We start from the raw sequence: 23,549 nt of genomic DNA on the forward strand, positions 1-23,549 counted from the left end.
CACAATTACCGATATCCTTATCCAAAATACAATATTTATATCAAGAGAAAGAACAGAAGTGCAGAAACACAAACATAGTAGAAAGAAGAAACATAAAGAACTGAAGACTAGATACCATTACACTTCTCTTAGCTGACACAAAAGAATTTTAGTGACCTATAAAGATTGTACCTCACTGTACCTCTCTCATACTGTGTGCCAATTTTACGGAAGTTTGGCTATTTCAAAATATACACCCACTTACCTTGCTGTATATTCCCAGGATCCTTTGGCATCATCAGCTCCGTGAGAGACTTGTAACCTGAAGGGATCAGGAATGGGCTCAGGGTCCAAAGATTGACTTGCAAAGCCCACCATGACCGATCTCAAACAAGTTGTTGAACCAATCTTTTCTTCCTAAACTTCACAAAAACTGTAGCTTCCATTTCCGCACACAACTGAAGATGAAAGTGTGTTGTGAAATCCAAATCAATGTGTGACTCTTGATAAAAAAAGGCCAGTTATACCCACAAAGTAACAGTTCCCGATATATTTATATTTTTGCAAACAACTTTTACTTATTTTTCAGGGAAGTCTTAAGAAAATATTTGTGTATTTAGTCATTTAAACTTATTGTTTGTTATTTTCTTTGATTATGATGCTATGGGTTTTAACATTTCAATGTATTACATTTTTATAAACTGTGAACTAGAACATTAGTTAAAATTGGTGGTCCTTCCAAACTCTTATTACAAATATTAGTGGTCACAGTAAATATAAATGCAGTTTGTCAAATAACGCTTTAGAAAATAAGATTTTTGATATGTTTAAAGAGTATGTATGTTAGGGAAACACTAGACTTAGACGATCAGTTTGTGAGATGAAGGTTTTTTTCTTTTTTTGAATGCAAGCCAAGAGCATACATATGACCAAGTAAAATTATGCAAGATGTTTCACAGAAATAATGGCCAATAGACAACCTCTACAATAGTTGGCGTAACAGCATGTTTCGTATATTAATGGCTAAATGAAGCACATGCAATTTATTGAGCAACCACCTTGAAAAGATTAGGATTCTTTAATATTTCTTTCCTCAACCTATGTCTTAAGGATGGATGAATGACAGAGAGTATGGGCCTTAAGTCTAAAGAAAGATGGGAACTGCCATATTTGAAAGAACATAAAACAATTTTTATGTTAGTTATATTTCTTTGATAAAATGGGTTATTCTGCATGTTATTGTATATTTCAATTGCGTCTCTCGAAAAATTGTTCCAAGGATAAGGATTAGAAACATTAAATAATAAATATGTAGTAAATAGATTTATGGCAGTAAGCCCGTGAATGAATGCAGAATGACTGTAGAAGAACATATCACAATTCAGTTGTTCCTGTGCCCTCGTATTATTATTAATTCGCTTGTACAGATAGTTGATGGTTCTATTATTTTGTACTGGATAAGATAATACTATAAGAATTACCACACCCTAGAAAAAATTGTTCCTTAGGCGGGGGTATTGTAAGCTGACTACAATTTCGTATCTTAAAAGCACTCATCTACATACTTTGAAGTGATTTACAACTGGAATTAGATATCATTTGATAGGTTCTACATCGTATATACGAGTATTTAAAGAAGACTGACATTGTCATATACGCCTTGAAAATAGTTGCTAACGCTTATTGCCTGAAAGGTGATCATTGCCTATACTAGCAGAGGTAAGAATGTCAGTGGAAATGAAACGGCAGGCGTAACTTCGCACAGGTGTGTTGGTCCTGCTTAACGCAGGAAGTAACCCAAGACAGTCGGTCAGGGCACCTTAGCACTGAAGCACAATATAGCGTCGGCCGGCCATTTTTACAGTGGGGCCACAAGGAAAACTGGATAATAATTCGGAAACTCTGAGAATCTTGGACGCACAGAGAGAAACGAGGAAGCAATACCTCGAGGATTACGCAGGCTGTGTTATTTCCGAGGATTTTTACTCTGATACCTGTAGCATATCATCAGTATAGGTATTTCTTCGCAAACTTTACACACTGGGCGACAAAAGACTAAAATATGGTTGGTCGGTGTTTGGATGAATGTGTAGACAGGGAGAAATACCGTGGTATCGAGAATATGATTCGCCTTTCGCAGTTACGAGGGAGGGAAACCGAGCTTTGCTGGGAAGGCAGCAGTGATGAGAAAGAGGTCTTCTATTTTGAGCGCCCGTATCTGACGGTCGGCCAGTATCAGCTTTGTTCCTAGAAACGGACTTGCTGTCTTTGCTCTCAGGCGATTTTATAGTTGGAACAGTTAGGCACTGTACTGTTGAGAACTTATACGATTCTAGAGTTCGCCTCCAAGTAGGGAGTCGTCATTGCTGCGCTCAGTAACTGAGAACAGTTCTTCCGCCAATAGTCACGTTGAGACGTTATCTGAACTCCGTCCTTGTTGCTGGGAGTTCGCGTTTCTCGTCTGTAGAACACAGAGAGGAGTAGACAGTATTTGGTTATACCAGTCAGAGAACCGTCTTCTGCCATCGTAGTGTTTGAATGAGTTTTTTTAGTATATATTTTGTGGCTAGAGTTCTTCCGTCGTCGCAGACGTGTATGAGAACCATCATTCCGACATACCGGACGCAGTACATACGGTGATATTGCTAATTGCTTCAGCTTATTAGGGCTATAGGGCTAAACAATTGTGATGACGTAAATTTTATTTACACTGAGGTTGCACACCACTGTAGATCATCTTTGAAAGTAGTGTCTTCTAGTGTTTGGTACATAGACGATGTCAGCCATCACGAGTTATTTATATTAGATCGCGTAGCCATTAAAAGGGGCATATTTGGGCAATTGATCGATCATATTAGTTAGGAAATTCTTTTTGATCTCTTCATGTCCATTGGACATTGACACATAAATATTTGTAATATATAAAGGGGAACTTAATCTGCAATAAATGTATAAGCTGGAACAGCATTTATCATTTTATAGTTATTAGTTCTCTTAAACATTCCTTTATGCGTATGTTGTAATTTATATGTTAAAGAGCAAGAAGGAGGAGGAGCTAATATCACCATTAAGAGATCCTAAGATCTGCTTCTGTGGGTAGTCAGACCGGGGCAAATCTTCATTTTCGCGTTCACTATTTTCCGTTGCGCATATTCATTTTTCACCCGCCTGGAGTAGCATCTTGGAATATGTGCCTTGAAAATTATAGGGCGGCCGCTGTCAAAATATCGACGTTTGTCGAAAATGTCCCCCGCCAACATTCCTGTAAGTTGTGCGCATAAACCTTGAGTATCAAATTTTATTATAATTATTGGTGTACGACTACATTTTTGATTTCTTGGGCAGTATTTAGCATGCACTCTAGATTAGACAACCCCAAGAGACCGCTACGTTTCCTTTTCGTTCGCTGATACCTATCGGTGCCGGTACTGCGAATTGTTTCCGTGAGCAACTTTCGAAGAATGTTCCAGATGGTTTTCGACCTCACACCAACAACATTCTGTCGTGACTCACTAGCACAGGATCCAAGTTACTACCATGCTTAGTTGAATAGCTAACTGTAAGCTTGTACGGTTGCAACTTTCGCACATTATTTGGTTACACAATTTGGTACTTTTATGTCTCTTTCAATTAATATAAAAAATTGCTGTTTGCCGAAAGGAAGTACAAAAAAAAAATTAAAAAATCTGGGAGACTCAATAAAATTAGAGAAAAAAGTACTAACGGCGATAGTGTTACTCGTTACTTTCACTAAAATCGTATTCAACGTATAGGCGTAACAACAGAGAAGAGTCAGCACATCAGAACGACGACCATTCCTCAGAGCAGCACTATCACATCTCTTAGAAATAACTTTGTCCCTACATCATGTCCTCGAGGAAAGTGCAGAACCATTCTTAAGGTTTAAACCTCAGACAAAACATTTATGGTGATCACGACAAACTATAAGACATCTGAAATACCAGTTGTCTCATTCGCAATAACCAACACCAAATGAGCGCGAGTAATTTCATTTCTTACTCGGTCGTGAAGAATCTCCAGCATGCAAGAAAGTAAAAGCATGTTGAATATGTTTAGACTTGCCTTTGAAAACAGAAGTCTTCGAAAGGTCATCGCTAAGCACTTCGCCGTGTTCAGCACTGAAATTTATAATAGGGGAAAAATTTCTAGAGTCAATGAATTATTGCGCTCATCATATCTACGAAGTGACACCTCAAAACGACCACAAAATTCATTAAAACTCACAATCTTTTAGAGAGCACAAAAAGATTTTTGCCAATCATACAGTTGACTCCCTGTAAATCTCCTCCAGTTTTTGTCTACTGCCGTGTTTCTCTAAAGATTTCGTTCTAGTTATGCAGTCATATGTGAAATAGACCACTGACGTTTGTGTATCTTCTGTTATAAATGAATGAGGTCATAAAGCGACTTAGCATCCAAGTCATTCAGCACCCTGCATTCTCTTTTGAAAACAACACACACAGAAAACAATAAGTACAATCCGTTTGTGATTTCACAGATACATCTCAAATATTCTTGCCTGCAAATGCCTGGTCTGAAAATTCTAATAATTTATTCCTTTTATTTTTGGTTTTCTTCATTAACTTGATATACGGCATTGGTCTCCCAGCTGATTATTTTGGAGCTTAGCGTAAAGCTGTGCGGAAGAGAAATTAGTTTCCCTACGCCTGTGGACTGACTTATCACACATATTGACTTCACACAGTTAACAATGAGAGCTGCTGTCTTCAAACTCAAAATGTATATCGAATCCCCCTACGTGACAAACAGTAAATGCTGGTCACGATCCTGGTAACCTGACTGCAATAAATAGGAGAAATATCCTCCCTCTCGTTTCTGCTAGACTTGCGTTGTTACTGCCGAATCAGAAATGTAACTGCTCCATGGGAACAATGATGCCACAGATAAGTTACCGAATACAGTAAACATAAATCAGATTCAAAATTTGCTGTTCATGTATCATGCTAGCGTAACAGCTCGGGAGGAAGAGGATCCATACCTTGGCCAGGCTCAACAGCAGGAGGGTAACTGGAGGGTCTGGCAAATAAACCCGAAGCACTGTTCAAATGTGCAGGACGGGAGACTGTTCCTGACCCCTCTCCTTCCTCTATTCCTTGCCTACAAACTCAGCGACTTGAATGTTGTCTTCGGGGGTTGCGTAACCATAATTTGTGCATTGGTCGAGCAGAGCACGTAAGAGCTGCCCGTCTGTTTGCCTACAATGTACCGCTAGTTTCTGACCAGCTCCCAATAGAATACCACATTTTATAATCTATTTTTGACTACTGACGGCTGTTTTACTTAGATCCCAGCTGTACTTGTACCACCAGTTGATACCGTCTTTTGGTATGATCTGAGGATATTCATGGCAGTTGAAAAGTAGTCACATAGCTAGTAGTATGTAGCAATCTCTTTCGCCATCATGATGTGTTGAAATATTGCACTCGACGGCTAGTAAAGAATTTGAGAGTCTCTCTGTTACTTGGCCACTCGACATTCCCACGTTTATTCAGATCTATGCGACACAACTCGGGAGTGATTGACTGATGCATTTCTTCGGTGGAGGTAAATGTCGTCCGCAAGGTTGTGTATGTGAACAAATGGATGGCTGAGATCAGTCAAAAGTTTTACTTTCGTTCGCCGGAAAGAGATGATAGATGACAAATCATGATTCCTTTCATGTCATTTAATCGTCTTCCACTCGATAATATGTCTGCGGCGTGCCTCAATGATGCCCATTGTCAAGCGGAGTGTCTGTGGTTCTTGACGTACACGTAATTTGAATGTAACAACCTATTTGATGACTTATCAACACAGGCAGCTCTCATCCACGCTACGTGGCTTGTCAGATGGTGTGCAGTGTCAAGGAACAGTATACCAAATAACGCTCCAGCCAATAGCTTCATTACGATGTGTAGCATGCACCTCAGTGGACGCAAAGAACTTTCAGCGTTGGTTTCATCTTAGTTAAACTATTGCTGGGTTACATAGCCTCTAGTATTCACTATGGTTTGAAATGTAAATGAGTTAAAGAAGACACGGTTTCTACTTGCACGGTGTCTGTTAGGTTGTATGTGGCTGTGACGTAGTAGAGAACATTAAGTTTCCATTTGAATTTCACCTGACAGAAGATGCCGACTTGACAGGTGAATAAACCCCAAAGGGAATAATATTATTCAGTGATTTGACTATTCTCAGGAACAGTTCACTATAGACACGCATAACTAATTCAAAGGGAATTCTATTGGCATCTGAATTGATCTGTTGATTATGGCGACCTAGTAACGTTCTCGCTGAGCATAAAAGCGACACAAAGAGACAACCGTTGTCCTGGAACTGTTGACTCAAACTTACCTTCTGTGATCTGAATGTAATTTACTATTGCTATAATATGCTTAATATTTGCATAAATTGTTCCTAGCAGAAGTGGCTCGAAATAGAACTATCGATCGAATGAATATTTCCGTAATTATCTCATCTTCAAAAATCTTGAACACCTGTACTTTATTTAACTACAGTGATGAAAGGAAGGAAACAGAAATAAAGACGTTAGATTTTCTTTTAAGTTCGTGGCTATTATTTGACCATTAAAAGTACAAGGATACTTCATCGAACAATCAGAATAATGTTACACGATGTGCATCGTACTGCAGCACAATCATGCAAAGACCTCCTCAGTAACTTGAATTTGTGAACATATAATATGCAAAATCTGTTGGTCAATGAGAAATCGGCTTGCTAAACCCGATCACGAAACAAAAACAAACCCATAAACGAAACGAAATCTTTCCCACATTGATGTTAACCACGACTCTCACTCTGTTATTTGACATCATTGCCTAAGTAACAACAATACAGGTCAACTGTTTTACAAGCTGCGACATAGTCGCAGATTGAATATAGAATATAGAATTTAATATACACTCCTGGAAATTGAAATAAGAACACCATGAATTCATTGTCCCAGGAAGGGGAAACTTTATTGACACATTCCTGGGGTCAGATACATCACATGATCACACTGACAGAACCACAGGCACATAGACACAGGCAACAGAGCATTCACAATGTCGGCACTAGTACAGTGTATATCCACCTTTCGCAGCAATGCAGGCTGCTATTCTCCCATGGAGACGATCGTAGAGATGCTGGATGTAGTCCTGTGGAACGGCTTGCCATGCCATTTCCACCTGGCGCCTCAGTTGGACCAGCGTTCGTGCTGGACGTGCAGACGGCGTGAGACGACGCTTCATCCAGTCCCAAACATGCTCAATGGGGGACAGATCCGGAGATCTTGCTGGCCAGGGTAGTTGACTTACACCTTCTAGAGCACGTTGGGTGGCACGGGATACATGCGGACGTGCATTGTCCTGTTGGAACAGCAAGTTCCCTTGCCGGTCTAGAAATTGTAGAACGATGGGTTCGATGTCGGTTTGGATGTACCGTGCACTGTTCAGTGTCCCCTCGACGATCACCAGTGGTGTACGGCCAGTGTAGGAGATCGCTCCCCACACCATGATGCCGGGTGTTGGCCCTGTGTGCCTCGGTCGTTTGCAGTCCTGATTGTGGCGCTCACCTGCACGGCGCCAAACACGCATACGACCATCATTGGCACCAAGGCAGAAGCGACTCTCATCGCTGAAGACGACACGTCTCCATTCGTCCCTCCATTCACGCCTGTCGCGACACCACTGGAGGCGGGCTGCACGATGTTGGGGCGTGAGCGGAAGACGGCCTAACGGTGTGCGGGACCGTAGCCCAGCTTCATGGAGACGGTTGCGAATGGTCGTCGCCGATACCCCAGGAGCAACAGTGTCCCTAATTTGCTGGGAAGTGGCGGTGCGGTCCCCTACGGCACTGCGTAGGATCCTACGGTCTTGGCGTGCATCCGTGCGTCGCTGCGGTCCGGTCCCAGGTCGACGGGCACGTGCACCTTCCGCCGACCACTGGCGACAACATCGATGTACTGTGGAGACCTCACGCCCCACGTGTTGAGCAATTCGGCGGTACGTCGACCCGGCCTCCCGCATGCCCACTATACGCCCTCGCTCAAAGTCCGTCAACTGCACATACGGTTCACGTCCACGCTGTCGCGGCATGCTACCAGTGTTAAAGACTGCGATGGAGCTCCGTATGCCACGGCAAACTGGCTGACACTGACGGCGGCGGTGCACAAATGCTGCGCAGCTAGCGCCATTCGACGGCCAACACCGCGGTTCCTGGTGTGTCCGCTGTGCCGTGCGTGTGATCATTGCTTGTACAGCCCTCTCGCAGTGTCCGGAGCAAGTATGGTGGGTCTGACACACAGGTGTCAATGTGTTCTTTTTTCCATTTCCAGGAGTGTAGAATAAATTTCCATTTACTTGAGGTCTATGGTCACAAATTATTGTCATCAGGCTACCGGTTTCAATCTATAAAGACCATAATCAGATCTCTTCTGTAAAAGGATGTCCTAATATACTGGGGCCATAGTGGCATTGTGTTTAGCACTTGACGATGCCACCATACTTGTAGCCGAAGCAGCCACGAATATATGGAACTAGATCAATGTTGCCACATAACAGCGAAAATGTAGGAAGGCTTTTTACAATGGACACCCTCCAAATCTAGGTATTACTAGAGATGTTTTCTGAGCAGGACGAATGGGGCGGGGGCACAGTTATTGATGTAGGAAACCGAAAACGGCTGGGAGTGTTGAGCGGACCCCATGCACTCCATACCACACAATGCCAGTGGAAGAGGATAATGCAACATGTAACAAAGCAAAATATTGGCACAAAGTGGTGTTCAGTCCAGCGTTGTCATTCACTAAGTGTGTGAACGTCTGGAACGTGAAGTGTGGTACGAAGTCAGAGAGCACAGTCGCCAGTGGCGTGAAGGAACAGTGAAACTCCATATCGCGTTTAAGCACATTTTAACAGTGCATACACACATTCTCTTCCCTCTGAGATACGTAATTGTTTAGTAACATACACTGAAGTTCCAAAGAAACCGCTACACTTGCCTAATATCGTGTAGGGACCCCGCGGGCACACAGAAGTGCCGCAACACGACGTGGCATGGACTCGACTAATGTGCGATAGAGCTGTGGAGGAAATGAATCCCGCAGGGCTGTGCATACATCAGTAAGAGTACGAATGCGGTGGAGATCTCTTCTGAACTTCACGTTGCGAGGCATCCCAGATATGCTCAATAATTATGTCTGGCGAATTTGGTGGCCAGTGGAAGTGTTTAAACTCAGAAGAGTGTTCCTGGAGACATCCTGTAGCAATTCTGGATGTATGGTGTGTCGCTTTGTCCTGCTAGAATTGCCCAAGTCCGTCTGAATGCACAATGGACATGAATGGATGCAGGTGATCAGACAGGATGCTTACGTACGTGCCACCTGTCAGAGTCGTATCTGGACGTATCAGGGGTCCCATATCACTCCAGATGCACACGCCCCACACCATTACAGAGCCTCCACCAGCTTCAACAGCCCCCTGCTGACATGCAGGGTCCATGGTTTCATGAGTTTGCCGCCACATCCGTACACCTATATGCGCACAATGCAATTTTAATGGAGACGTCCGACCAGGCAACATGTTTCCAGTCATCAACAGTCCAATGTCAGGGTTGCCGGGCCCAGGCGAAGCGTAAAGCTTTGTGTCGTGCAGTCGTCAAGGGTACACGAGTGGGCCTTCGGCTCAGAAAGTCCATATCGATGGTGTTCCGTTGAATGGTTCGCACGCTGACATTTTGTTGATGGTCCAGCATTGAAATTTGCAGCAATTTGTGGAAGGGTTGCTCTGCTGTCACGTTGAACGATTCTCAGTCGTCGTTGGTCCCGTTCTTGCAGGATCTTTTCCCGACCTCAGCGATGTCGGATATTTGATGTTTTTTCGATTTCTGATATTCATGGTATACTCGTGAAATGGTCGCCCGGGTAAATCGCTACCTCGCTACATCGCTACCTCGGAGATGCTGTGTCCCACCGCTCGTGCGCCAACTATGACAAAACGTTCAAACTCAGTTAAATCTTGATAACCTGCCATTGTAGCAGCAGTAAGCGATGTAACAACTGCGCCAGACACTTTTCTTCTTGTGAAGGTGTTGCCGTCTTCTGACTGTTCACCTATATCTGTATTAGAATTTGTATGCCTACACCAGTTTCTTCGTCTCTTCAGGGTATATGAACCTCATCACCGACGCCTACAGCCATGTTTCAAACGGGCGATCAACTCTTAAGTCCTCGGCTCAACCCCTCGCGCAAAGTCCGGTTACACAAACCCGAAGACCAAATTGCGGCCGCTGAGTTCGTTGGCGATCGGTGGAGAAAGGAGCGGGGACACGAAGTTTCTCCTATCCTGAGCGCTTGAGCAAAGCTTCGGTTGTATCAGCCAGAGCCTCCACTTCCATTCCGCTATTCAGCCTAGCCAAGGCATGGTTCTTCCTCTTGCTCCCCAGTTGTTCTAACAACATGACACAAAAACAGCAAATTTGGGATATAATTCGTATATACACTATTCTGTAACTTGTAATCACTGTTGTGTTATTGTTCCCTGCGAGCGTTTATTTTTCTGTAACTTCTGTATGAACATGAGTCTAGGGGGAACGAAAAAGATGAGTTTTCTCTTATTTGTTGCAGTGGAGCTACTAGAACTATGATTACCTTTTGCCGTTTGTCACGCAGGAAGACTCGATATCGAGTTGAGATTGAAGAAGTGAGTTCTCAGTTTCTACAGTGTGAAGTCTATATGTGTGGATAAGCCTGTGCAGTGACTTGGGGAAACTATTTTCTGTTCCCTGTCTCTTTAAGATATGCTCCATAACAAGCATCTCTGGAGACTGTTACCGGATATGAAGTTAGTCATAAAAATAGAAATAAAGGAAAAGAAACTATAAGAATTTTCAGACCATACATTTACCGGAAAGTATATTGGATAAGTGGTAGTGATATCACAAATAGATATAGTTTTCTGTTTTTTGTTGCTTGCAAAAGGAAATTTTGCATACTAAACGACTTGGAAGCTAAGACACGTTGATGATCTCGGACATCTATCACGGAAGGTAAACAAACATGAGTGAACCCTTTACATATGAGTGTTCAGCAAGAGAAACACTGCGCAGGCCTTAGAGGATATCAGTGAAAAGACAATGATAAGATTTGCAAAAAAAAAAACATTACTTACTCACTCAAATTGTGGACTGTATTAAATTTTGTGGTGCTTTTGAAGTCGCACTTCGTGAATGCGACTAGCGCAGAGATTCATCAAATCGAGAAATTCTCTCCGGTCTTATAAATTACGCTGATAAACTTGATGTTGCGATTAGCGATTACTTTTGAACGCTACTTTCCTGTGTACTGAAGGTTTATAATGAGCAAGTAAGAAAGGAAATTGCTGTTGCTAATTTTGTGTCATTCATTGTGGATGGAACAGCTGATATTTGAACAATTTCACACCTTGCGTGAGTATCGTGTATGTTTTCTCTGAGGCTAAACGTTTAAGAGTGTTTCTAGCCCTCCTCACTTCTCTTGAATATTGTTACCTCGGTGCCATTTGTTCCGTTATGTACAAAAAAATTACATATATATTTAATGTATATTTTTATTTTTAATTTATCAGCACGAATTTTTCTTTTGTTAGAGCATGATTTTTTCTCTCAGGAAAATTATTTATTCTTATCACTTTTATTAACGTGCATAAGTAAATATGAAACAGGTTCTTGAAGGGCCGCTGTTATTCATGTATCAACTTTAGATTTTGAACGAGATGACTAAAATATAGTTACCGATAGCTGAATTGAATGTAATTTTGTTAATTTCTATTTATTGATTGCAAAGCGAGGCTCAAGAGGATTTAGATTGTTGCCGTGGAGCGGCCAAGATAAAACTTACTGAGCTCATGGAATCTGTATAATTTAATAAATGAACTTTAACGTAAATTGATTATCTGTTGCAATTTAAAGAAGTTCTTAAAACGAAATCTCTCGCATTTACAGTACTGTTAACACAGAAAAATAAATTAATAGTTCGGCGCTTAATGGCCGACCAGAGGCTGCATCGGAAGATGAGCTTCCCGCAGCGCAAATTACTGGGAAAATGCTTATTAAAAATAATTAACCACTGTGAGCATTTGAGGTGACAACTCTTACAAGGAAATTCATTTTTTGATAACAATAATTATTTATTTTAGCAGAATACAGAATAACTTACGTAAAATATGTGTAGCCGCTCAATGGCCTCCCGTATCGCGAAACAAAACAGTGTGTATACCATAAAATACGTCCTTCCTCCTCGGCCGTACAATCGCGTCTCTTTCGATCCTTTTTTATTTTCATTGACATTAAATAAAGATGCTACTCTTAAATTATCGCTGCATATCAGTTGTTTCAAGAACATTAATTGAATCTTTTATATTAATTATATTCATAAAATACGTTAACTACGTTTTACAACCTATAAAAATGTCAATATTTATGTGACGTACCGTCACAATATGATGCAGCATCGTTAGCAGGGATGCTTAAAGAAACATTGCTGGTTGTTATGGATAGTGCAGATAAAATTATTTTTCAGAGCTATGATGGTGCAGCTGTTTTGAGTGGTGGTCATACAGAAGCGCAGAATCATTTGAATCAGCTTTTTAAACATGACTTTTTCGTTAACTGTTATGCTATAAATTGAATCTGATTTTGATTGAAGCAGCAAATCAAGCCACGGACATTAGAATTTTTTTGCTGATCTTAGTGAGATTTCCATTTTTTTCGTAGTAATTACGACGAACAGCGGTGCTAATTAACATACTGGACAGGATGTCCTTTAAGTTCCTAACATGAGATCGAATTTCAAACTATGAACCGTGCAAGTTATGTGCGGAAGTAGAGAGTCACTTGTAGAATGCCTCGAGTAAATTGAGCTTACATCTCGAGAAACTGCTATAAATAAACACAAATTACAGCTCCAAGCATTTAGATTGTAGTGGTCTGTGTTCAGTCGTATTACATCACATGCTGTCATATTGTACAGCCAATTACAAAAAAGAGGGCTGACCTACTTACTGTACAACAAGAGGTAAAACATTTAAAAAGAGCCACACAGGAAACCCGAGGTAGCATCACTGGACAGAATTCCCATGTACAGAGGAGACAGACAGGCAAACGAAATTCCAAAAGCGGTTGCTGCAAAATAAGTATGCTATACAATTATCGCTAAAGTTGTGTGACGCTTTGACATCACAGGGCTTTACGTCACTGCAACTTCATTTTCTTTCGAAAAATTTGTTTCGTACACATGTCAACTGCCGCAACCATTACTGCAGATGTCTTATGAAATATATCCCTTCTTTGAATGCAATAAGCTGAGAACAGAGCTCGCGACAGTAAACACGAGTAGCTGCTGTTTCAGTTCTGAAATTCCTGCTCGAAAATACTGGCATGAGCAGCCCTAAAAGTGATTGTTACCGTTCCACCGATACCGTCTCTGAATGAGTGATTTTTCTGAACCCTGAAGAGGGTAGATATAAATTTCTGCAAAGTACTATGGGACAAGAGTGGTTAATGACACTATCAGCGCTCTCCGTTGAGAGGAACTTCATATGCAAAATGGTTCAAATGGCTCTGAGATCTACGCGACTTAACATCTGACGTCATCAGTCCCCTAGAACTACTTAAACCTAACTAACCTAAGGACATCACACACATCGATGCCCGAGGCAGGATTCGAAACTGCGACAGTAGTGGTGACGCGGTTCCTGACTGAAGTGCCTAGAACCGCTCGGCCACAGCGGTCGGCACTTCCTATGCAGCTTCTTAGACTTCAACAAGTGCGTCACTGACAGTCCGTGTGGCTCCTATGGAGAGTAGAATGCATTTTTCATATAGTCATAAGGTAAGCGTATTTCCGCGTAGCAATTATTTTATTAATCATTGTTAGTCCCATCTTTCACCGAACGCCCGAGAATAATCGCCACGAGCCGCCACTGATACTGGCAAAACTGCGAAATATTCTGTCCGTATTTGCGCAGAACTCACCATGCAGCCAAGTTCTCATTAGCATTTCACTGTAATCACTGTGGATTGCGAGTGAGGTGAGCGTAAGTACACGTTTTTGGTGCAAGCGACTGTGCCATACGACAATGGTATTTAGGGTCGGACGGGATTGTAAGTAAATAATTTGTGAAGAACATATCTCTGTGGGCAAGAGAAGTCAATCAACAATGGTCACAACAAATTTATGCATGCTCGTCCTATCGACAGCCGTTAAGGAGACATTCAGAGGAGAAACAGTGGCTCTGTTTAAGAAAATCCGACGTTAGTATGGTCCATTATAATCATCGTGACAGTAGGAGAAACCGGCTTGCGGTGCGAGAGGCAGTGGAGAATTTTTTGACGAATTCCGTCGGCTGGACGGCCGAGTGACGTATGCGAAGAATGCAGCTGCCTGAGAACAGGATGGAAGATATCCCACGGGCCAGTGTTTGCAAAATGCACTAAAGGGGTGCAAGCGGCACTATGGGAGCTAAAATGAACGAAATGAAAGATGAATATTACATATTTGAAAGCAAATACATGATATAGCCCCTAGAAACGTATTACAGAAAAACAAAGTGCACCTATAAACCCGTTGCGGCGTGACCAGATTATTGCGACTTAAATATTAACAGAACTTAAATTGTTTTAATTGTGGTAGAACATAAAAATTAATAACAACTGAACCACAGGAGCAAGTTGGTCATAAAAGCCGTAAAATGAAAGCTGGAAACATCAGTGACCTCCACAACATATTACTTTTCCAATCTAGCATGCACATGAAGAATTACAGCTAAATTAATTAAAAGTTTACGTGCAAATGTATCAGAACTATACATCCACCACAGTTACACGTAATGTGAAGGCAGCAATAGTATCAAAGATCCTTACCTGATTTTCGAGTGGATGAGTTGCTACAGTTTTTCACATGTATTTGTAATTTTACTTAAGGTTCATCGCGTTGTAAGACAAATGGCAGGAACGCGTCGTAAAGAATGTTAATTGTTCAATACTATGTGGTCATTCGAATAAGAGATTGCAAAGTTACTTCAATATTCTTCTCTGTTTTATGGTGTCTTTTATGTATGAGAAATCAGTTCTAAATTTGACAGGTGGTCATTATTTAAGGGTCTAACTTGGCTTCAGTTATACATGGCGTCGTAGAAAGTATTAGAGTCGAAGCGGTATGGCGTGAATAATCTTTTGTCCGCGGTATTTTGTCGATGCCTTTCGTATTTGGACGATGTTGAGTGGCTATGTGGTCGACCATATGCATGAGATGCGCACACTATCTTTTTATTGGGCGAGTTAAGCTTTGTAACTTTTAACCCGACTTACATTCTTTGACTGTGTTTTCGGTGACTGATTTTGCATGACATTTCAAATTTCCACATTCTCCATACGGTGTCTGTCTCTTCACATTCGATTTCTATTTTTTTTAAGCTTTCAAGAAAGGTATTAATGAATGTCGATTTGTTCCCGACAAAGAGGTGAAGCATTGGATACAGTTCCATAAGCAACCACAAGCATGTTTCCAGGAAAACACTGACCATCTTGTCTCACAGTGAGATAAATGTATCAGTCGCTATGGTTGTTACTGTTGAATGATCCTTATGCACTAGTACCAGTTCTAGGAGAACACAGAGAAGGGTATGATTACGAGACACTGTTCACGAAGGAGTTGCAGATTCAGAAGGGTACATACAAGCTCGAAGTATACTCGCCCTTTAGATCGTGCATTTCACTACCATCTTCTTCGACTTGCATTGTACACGAGCACAATGATGCCCATTTCGATTTTTCTCATACAGAAATCAGAATCTATGGTTCGGCAGAAGCTAAGAACATTCTTAGAGACTACTGATGATAGAGCTTTCGAGCGTGCAGGAAAGCCATTAGCACAGCCAAGTTAGGAGCAAACTGTGTTCTGACATGACACGGCAGAGTGATCCGTTTTCAGTTTAAGTTCGTAGATATTGCTTACAAAATCAGAAATGACTTTTAGCAACTGCATTTATTACGCATAACATAATTTGCTCAAGGATCTATTGTTTCCCATGCAGTAGGCAATGTGCAACTCCGCAGGTGTTCTCATCCATCTAAGCGTTCCACTTCTCTTCTAGCGAATTGAAAATGTGGTGATCGATAATAGCCTTAAGCAGGTGTTCTGAGATCACCTCACTCTTTGTGAGTTTCGTAAACGTAATCCCCAACAGGCAGCACTAGCTGCTGATTATTTTCTCTTATCAGTAGTGCCGTGGCTTGTACTGGAGATCATAAAAGCTGTCGAGGACGTTTTCCGGTTCTGTCGAGTTTACGACAAAAATTACGACCTTCCCCAGCTTTCGAGCGTGCAGGAAAGCCATTACCACAGCCAAGTTAGGAGCAAACTGTGTTCTGACATGACGCGGCGGAGTGATGCGTTTTCCTTATGTAAAGTTTCCGTGTACGAAGAAGAATGATGCAAGCGCAGCAAAGGAAAAAGACGGACGTTGTTGGTGATTTCATCTGTGTCGTTAATTCTGGCCGATACTGATCCACACATCTAGCGTCTGCGGCAGTAATGTTTCACTCAGATAGTACCTGCCACTCGTAATGATAATATTTAAAATGAAATTTTACGTCTCGTGATCAGTACAATGGATTGGGCAATAAAGTACACAGTGCTGTGAATGATAATTTAGAGCTCCGTAGTGCAATAAGACAAGCCCAAAGAAACGTAGGACGAAAAATATCATTGAAATGAGAAGGCCACTAAAGAAGTGATGTTTGTACCTCATACGTTAATGCTGTTTGGCTTGCCGGCGTTTGATCACGCCGAAAAGTAATGTAAAAAGTTTGCAAAAACGGACATAATGTCTTATGGGATAACAGCAATCAGTGATTTTATAATGTTACTTAAAATCCGTCTTGATTGCAAATTTTTTTTTTATTCATGTGACCGGTTTCGGTTCATTCAGAACCATCTTCAGAACTGACATTTCAGTTACAGGAGTAACCCTTCCAAATCCAGCAACTTTCACATGCTACGTCACATGTGATGTGATGTAGCATGTGAAAGTTGCTGGATTTGGACGGGTTACTCCTGTAACTGAAATATCAGATCTGAAGATGGTTCTGAATGAACCGAAACCGGTCACATTAATTTAAAAAAAAATTGCAATCAAGACGGATTTTAAGTAACATTAATGCAAAAAGTATTATATTGCTGCTGTGTGATACACAGATGCGTCGAAAACATTTAGAACACATTAAGGCAAAGAGTTATCCCTTCTGCCGTCAACAGGGAATAAGTTGAATTAGTACAATGATTTTAAACGTGAATATTTTGGTTAGGCTTTACCGTGACTGTTACTAAAATAAGATGAGACAGGAAGGTTACTGATACCTGTCACTATTTACATATTTCCACGATGCGTTTAGTAGGTCCAGACCTCCATCAGGTGGATTGATATGCATTACTATGACGCATATGTGCGCTGTTACGAGATGGAAATACATAGTTCCTTACACAGTCTGTAGTTACATTGATCATTCTTTTTCTTTTAATTGGTTCGTGTGTCACTCTTCATTTTTTATACCTCCTGAAGTAGCATTGTCAAGTACCACCACACTTTCAAACATGTTACTTACTGTATGTTTCTGCTTTGGTCTAGATGTGTAATTTCTCTTTCAACGTTGTTTACAACGTTCTAACTTCTTTGGTGGCAATACTCAGTAAATGTCTGAAGATGGCCTTGTAAGCCGAAAACCGGTTAACACAGTAAAAGTACTGCTGCAGAACAAAAGAAAACAAGTTTTTATATTTATTATAATGTTGTTCTACCAAAGACAGACGGAAGATTCAGTTAAAATGCAGCACAAGTTCAGTAAATATCTCAAAAAGACGAGTCCCTTACATGGCACTTTCAGTACAGAAAAAGGTTAATAAAAGGTTGAAGTGCAGACTCACCTAGAATGTTCAGGCGTTACTACTACAGTTGATATTTGGTGTACAGCCACCATCTGATAAGGTAAATTCACTGTTGTAAGCTAGGTAGACATTATAAGTTTAGCACTGAATAGAAACTGTTTGATAATGGTTCCCAGTGAAAACCCTGATATGGGGGCAGATGCATCTGGTGCCTCGTCCAACACATTCTAAGAATCACTGGCTCGATACCTGAGACCGAAATGCCATTCCATAATTGTTCAGTGGCCCACACACTATCATGGCACTTGCCCACGGTGTGGCCTGCTTGAGTGCAGGTGATATCGTGCTGCAAAATACCGTCCCCGATCACAGCAGCGTGGACATGGGTGTATGCTCTACTGACAGCAGGCCTCAAGCATCTTGTGGTGGCTGCCAGAGATTCCGTGGACAACAAGTCAACGTGTTATTGTTGTTGATATTGTGCAGAATTTCAATTATTTACATATTTATTTATTAACATTACACAGTGAACCATCACCTTGGAAACACGTGATACATAAAGTGCAGTATGGGAGAGGAAATATTTTTACTGAAGGAGAGATTTAGATAGTAAAAAAGGTACCTTTACTTGGCTATTTCAAGAGCTAGGGCTTCAGTAAACATTTCGTAACCGTATGTGTGTCGTGAGATTAATTCGACATGGTCTGTGTATGAGGTTTAACAGTCCTATTTGTTACTACAATTACTTCCTTCAGTATTTACGAACTTTCGAGATGATTGCGGATCGGTGTTTGGCCTGCAGGCGTTTGTGTCTGTTGGAGCAGAAGATGCCGGAAGTGTGGCCATCTCCAGGATACGAGGGTGTTGCAGGCTTGCAGGTTGCTACCTTGTAGCAAACACCCCTGTAGCATGCTACTAAGATCTAGTCAGCTAACGAGTGCGCCCCTAGTTTTTCAGAAAATGGATATGGTTCGAGTAATAATTAATGTTTTTTAATTCTACGAGCAAGTACTTTTCTGGTTTTCCGCAGACTATAGGAAGTATGGGAACATGGAAGTTAACAAATTACAGAGAAACTGATTGTTAACGATTTTTCTGATGTCTCTAAACATAAGAAAGCAAAAGATACAAAAAAGCAGTCAACAGGTATGTTTAAGCCACAAATTGTTCGCCTTTAAAATTTTTTGATCGAAGCTGCATTTCTTTACTTATTTACGAAAAGCTGTTTTTTGTACCTTTGCGGATTTTTTTGGCCAAGTTCGCCATTTTGACTGGGGTTCCATGAAAGGAGAAAATATATTTCAAATTTAATTTCCTATACGCAAATACTTATTTTTTTCAGGTAACAATTTCTGCAGTCACTTCTCCACAATGCTTGGAATAATACGCTGTGAGAACAAAAGATATTAACTGTCTATGCTAGGCCGCTTGTCCTGATTGGCTTACTTCAATACCGATTAACTCGAAAAAAAAAACATTTTTTTTTCTTAAGAGCTATTTCTCAACGTAATCTATCCTGCAACCGCTTGAAAAGCTTTTCAGACTGTTTCTGACCACCCCGTATATTAACCAAGACCTCCTCACAAGCGTAAAGCAAGGCGCGGATAGAATCCGTGTGTCAGATCGTGGAGTGGTAGCACCGGCCAGCCTCTGTATTGTTTTGGGCAGTTTCCCTAGGTCGTTTAGGAAAACGCCGGGATGATCTCCAAGTAGTGGCTATTATATTACGATTTACACACAATGTTTACATGATGCACAAGCACATATCGTAGACGACATCTCTCGCTTTAGTTACTTGACGATTATGGCATCACTAAAGGCATCCGGCCGTGAAATTAAACAATAACATTGAAACTGTAAAATTCTGAAAAATCGGACCCCACGATAGACGGGGGTAAAGAAAACTGTATGTTAAGCAAGGAAATGACAATTACATAATTATTTTCTTGATGTAACCCGAAATACCCTGTCGGTTAGCCAGTCTAGCCGGACTGACATATGTGTCATACCATAACATTTTTTATTGACTAGTACCACCGGAGGCCTATGAATGAAACTTTCTTGCTATAACCTTCACCCAAGCGATCATCATCTAGTAATTCGTGTATCAACGGTGGAAGGCATGATAAAAATCGATTCCCTAATAGTAAGCGTAACTCTATAACGCTGCACTCACACTTCACCTGCGTACTTCACATCTGATATAGATAACACTGTGCTGTCAATGACGAAACTTTCATTGCGTCACCATCACCAGTTGTGCGACTGGATTCGTGATTTCCTGTCAGGAAGGTCGCAGTTCGTAGCAATAGACGGCAAATCATCGAGTAAAACTGAAGTGATATCAGGTGTTACCCACGGAAGCGTCCTGGGACCTCTGCTGTTCCTGATCTATATAAATGACCTGGGTGACAATCTGAGCAGTTCTCTTAGGTTGTTCGCAGATGATGCTGTAATTTACCTCTAGTAAGGCCATCCGGAGACCAGTATCAGTTGCAACGCGATTTAGAAAAGATTGCTGTATGGTGTGGCAGGTGGCAGTTGGCAGTGGCAGTTGACGCTAAATAACGAAAAGTGTGAGGTGATCCACACGAGTTCCAAAAGAAATCCGTTGGAATTCGATTACTCACTAAGTAGTACAATTCTCAAGGCTGTCAATTCAACTAAGTACCTGGGCGTTAAAATTACGAACAACTTCAGTTGGAAAGACCACATAGATAATATTGTGGGGAAGGCGAGCCAAAGGTTGCGTTTCATTGGCAGGACACTTAGAAGATACAACAAGTCCACTAAAGAGACAGCTTAAACTACACTCGTTCGTCCTCTGTTAGAATATTGCTGCGCTGTGTAGGATCCTTACCAGGTGGGATTGACGGAGGACGTCGAAAGGGTGCAAAAAAGGGCAGCTCGTTTTGTATTATCACGTAATAGGGGAGAGAGTGTTGCAGATATTATACGCGAGTTGGGATGGAGGTCATTAAAGCAAAGACTTTTTCGTCGCAGCGAGATCTATTTACGAAATTTCAGTCACCAACTTTCTATTCCGAATGCGAAAATATTTTGTTGAGCCCAACCTACATAGGTAGGAATGATCATAAAAATAAAATAAGAGAAATCAGAGTTCGAACAGAAACGATTAGGTGTTCGTTTTTCCCGCGCTCTGTTTGGGAGTGGAATGGTAGAGAGATAGTATGATTGTGGTTCGATGGACCCTCTGCCAAGCACTTAATTGTGAATTGCAGAGTAATCATGTAGATGTAGGTGTAGATCTAGGATCTTTAGCATTACAGCTCAATGAGTAGCTGATTCTGCAGACTTCAAATGAAAATTGAAAGTGGAGATGGAGACAAAGGAATGGAAAGGGAGTGGATCACTTCTCTCAGCTGCATAGCGACATTATGTGGAGTCAACGGCGACGAGTGAAAGTATGTACCGGATTGGGTTTCCAACGCGGGATCTCCTGCTTACTAGGCAGGTGCGTTAACCACTGCTCCAGCCGGAACACAGCTTTATTGCAACTGCTCTGACTGTCTCGGCACGCCTCACGGCCGATCCACATTCCCATTGAGCACCACCTGTCCGCAGTCCCTGTCATTTCCTCCTTGTTCGCTCCTCCGAGATTCTCACATGAGATTGAACTTATTCGTGCATCCGCACTGAAGGATGTGGATCCATTGCCCAGCTAGTCTAATATATTATATGAATGTGTGGCGTGTGTTGATTCGGACATGACCAAAAGAACGGACGTCACGCATTCATGTAATCTGAAAACTTCGCCTGGGAGAAACTTTCCTGTGAGACAGTGGTTGTTAAAGCAACTCCTATAGAGACTACCGCATTAGCACGACAAATAAATTTCAATTCCAGAGGGCACTCAGGCAATGCCTGTGGTAGTGGATCAGGGTGAAGGTAGGCAAACATTCGAATACAAATAGCCTTGTGTAAGATCATTGTAACACATCGAATGTTCCTGTTCTCGTCGTAACACAGAGTACCTACATATGACTACAAGCGGAAAATATAGTAGAAATTAGACATGAAATGGACCACCAATTGATAGCTTATTTAAAACAAGAATCTCACTTTAGCATCGTCCCGAGAAGGTGTCTTTCTTTGATTATTTGCTTCATCGTGGGAATGAACCAGCCCATAGAACATGGGTGGTACACGTTACGATAAAAGATTTTTCAAAATACATCGATACTTTCAAAACAGCCGGCCGGAGTGGCCAAGTGGTTCTAAGCGATACTGTCTGGAACCGCGCGACCGCTACGGTCGCAGGTTCGAATCCTGCCTTGGGCATGGATGTGTGTGATGTCCTTACGTTAGTTAGGTTTAAGTACTTCTAAGTTCTAGGGGACTGATGACATCAGAAGTTAAGTCCCATAGTGCTCAGAGCCATTTGAACCATTTTGAACTTCCAAAACATATTTACTGACGAATTTTATATTATGTGAATAAATGACAGATTGACGTAATCGTGCAAATTGTTTGAAGCTAGAAGGGGACTACAAGGTGCGTTCTCTCAGTAAAAATACATACAGTCTGGGAAGTAACTGAATGATCTCTCGTTTGAAGTGTGCAAACGACCATAGATAACGGCTCTTCAGGAAATTCACATATAGGGGAAAATCGTATTCAACGGAGATCACTGGGGAGATCATATAAATATCAACTATTGAGCTAAGGGCTGTGCAAACTCTGACGGAAATGATATAAATGAGAGCTGCGCAAACTCTCACGAAAATGATATAAACGCGAACTTGTAGAATATCTACATAGATGTAAAATGCAGTCAGCATAAAAGATAACGACAGTTTCAGATAACAGATGATACGATGTCCAAAATTGAATTTAGAGCTAAAAATTAGTAAATCTAATTATAACGATGTAACGTTCGTTGGCTCCAGTGCTAATTCATTAGTGTCTTACGGTGCAATTTCGTGCAGTAAAATAACCAGTACTTTTACCTGATACGACTGTTGCCGTCACAGTGGGTTGCTGTGAAATGGCTGCTGTTGACTCTTCTTAGGTTACAGCTGTGGAAAAATAATTAATTTATCAAATTCATTGCTGTGAAACGTCCACACGGAAGTGTGAGTGAGCCAGATCGTTACAGAGCTACATATCGAATAAATTCTTTAAACTTGATGTGAAAAAATCTATCAAAACTAGACATGATTGTCCTAATGGGATTTCCGCGATCGTTCATTAAATAACTACCTGTATCTCTCTTGTTGATTATATTTTCAACTTTGTCTAACAGATCTGAAGATGGGCAGCTAGCCTGAAACAGGTCATTGAAAATAAAAAGTAGTGATCAAAGACTGAAATTCCATATTTTTATTTATGAATAAATAATCAAATGGTTCAAATGGCTCTGAGGACTATGGGACTTAACATCTGAGGTCATCAGTCCCCTAGAACTTAGAACAACTTAAACCTAACTAAACTAAGGACATCACAGACATCCATGCCCGAGGCACGATTCGAACCTGCGACCGTAGAGGACGCGCGGTTCCGAACTGAAGCACCTAGAACCGCTCGGCCACCGCGGCCGGCTTATACAATAATCTTGCCACTTAATTTTGAAAGGAAAGACTCAATTACACACGTTAATTTCTTA

This window comes from Schistocerca piceifrons, chromosome 1 (assembly GCF_021461385.2).
Source record: "Schistocerca piceifrons isolate TAMUIC-IGC-003096 chromosome 1, iqSchPice1.1, whole genome shotgun sequence".
Taxonomy (NCBI): domain Eukaryota; kingdom Metazoa; phylum Arthropoda; class Insecta; order Orthoptera; family Acrididae; genus Schistocerca; species Schistocerca piceifrons.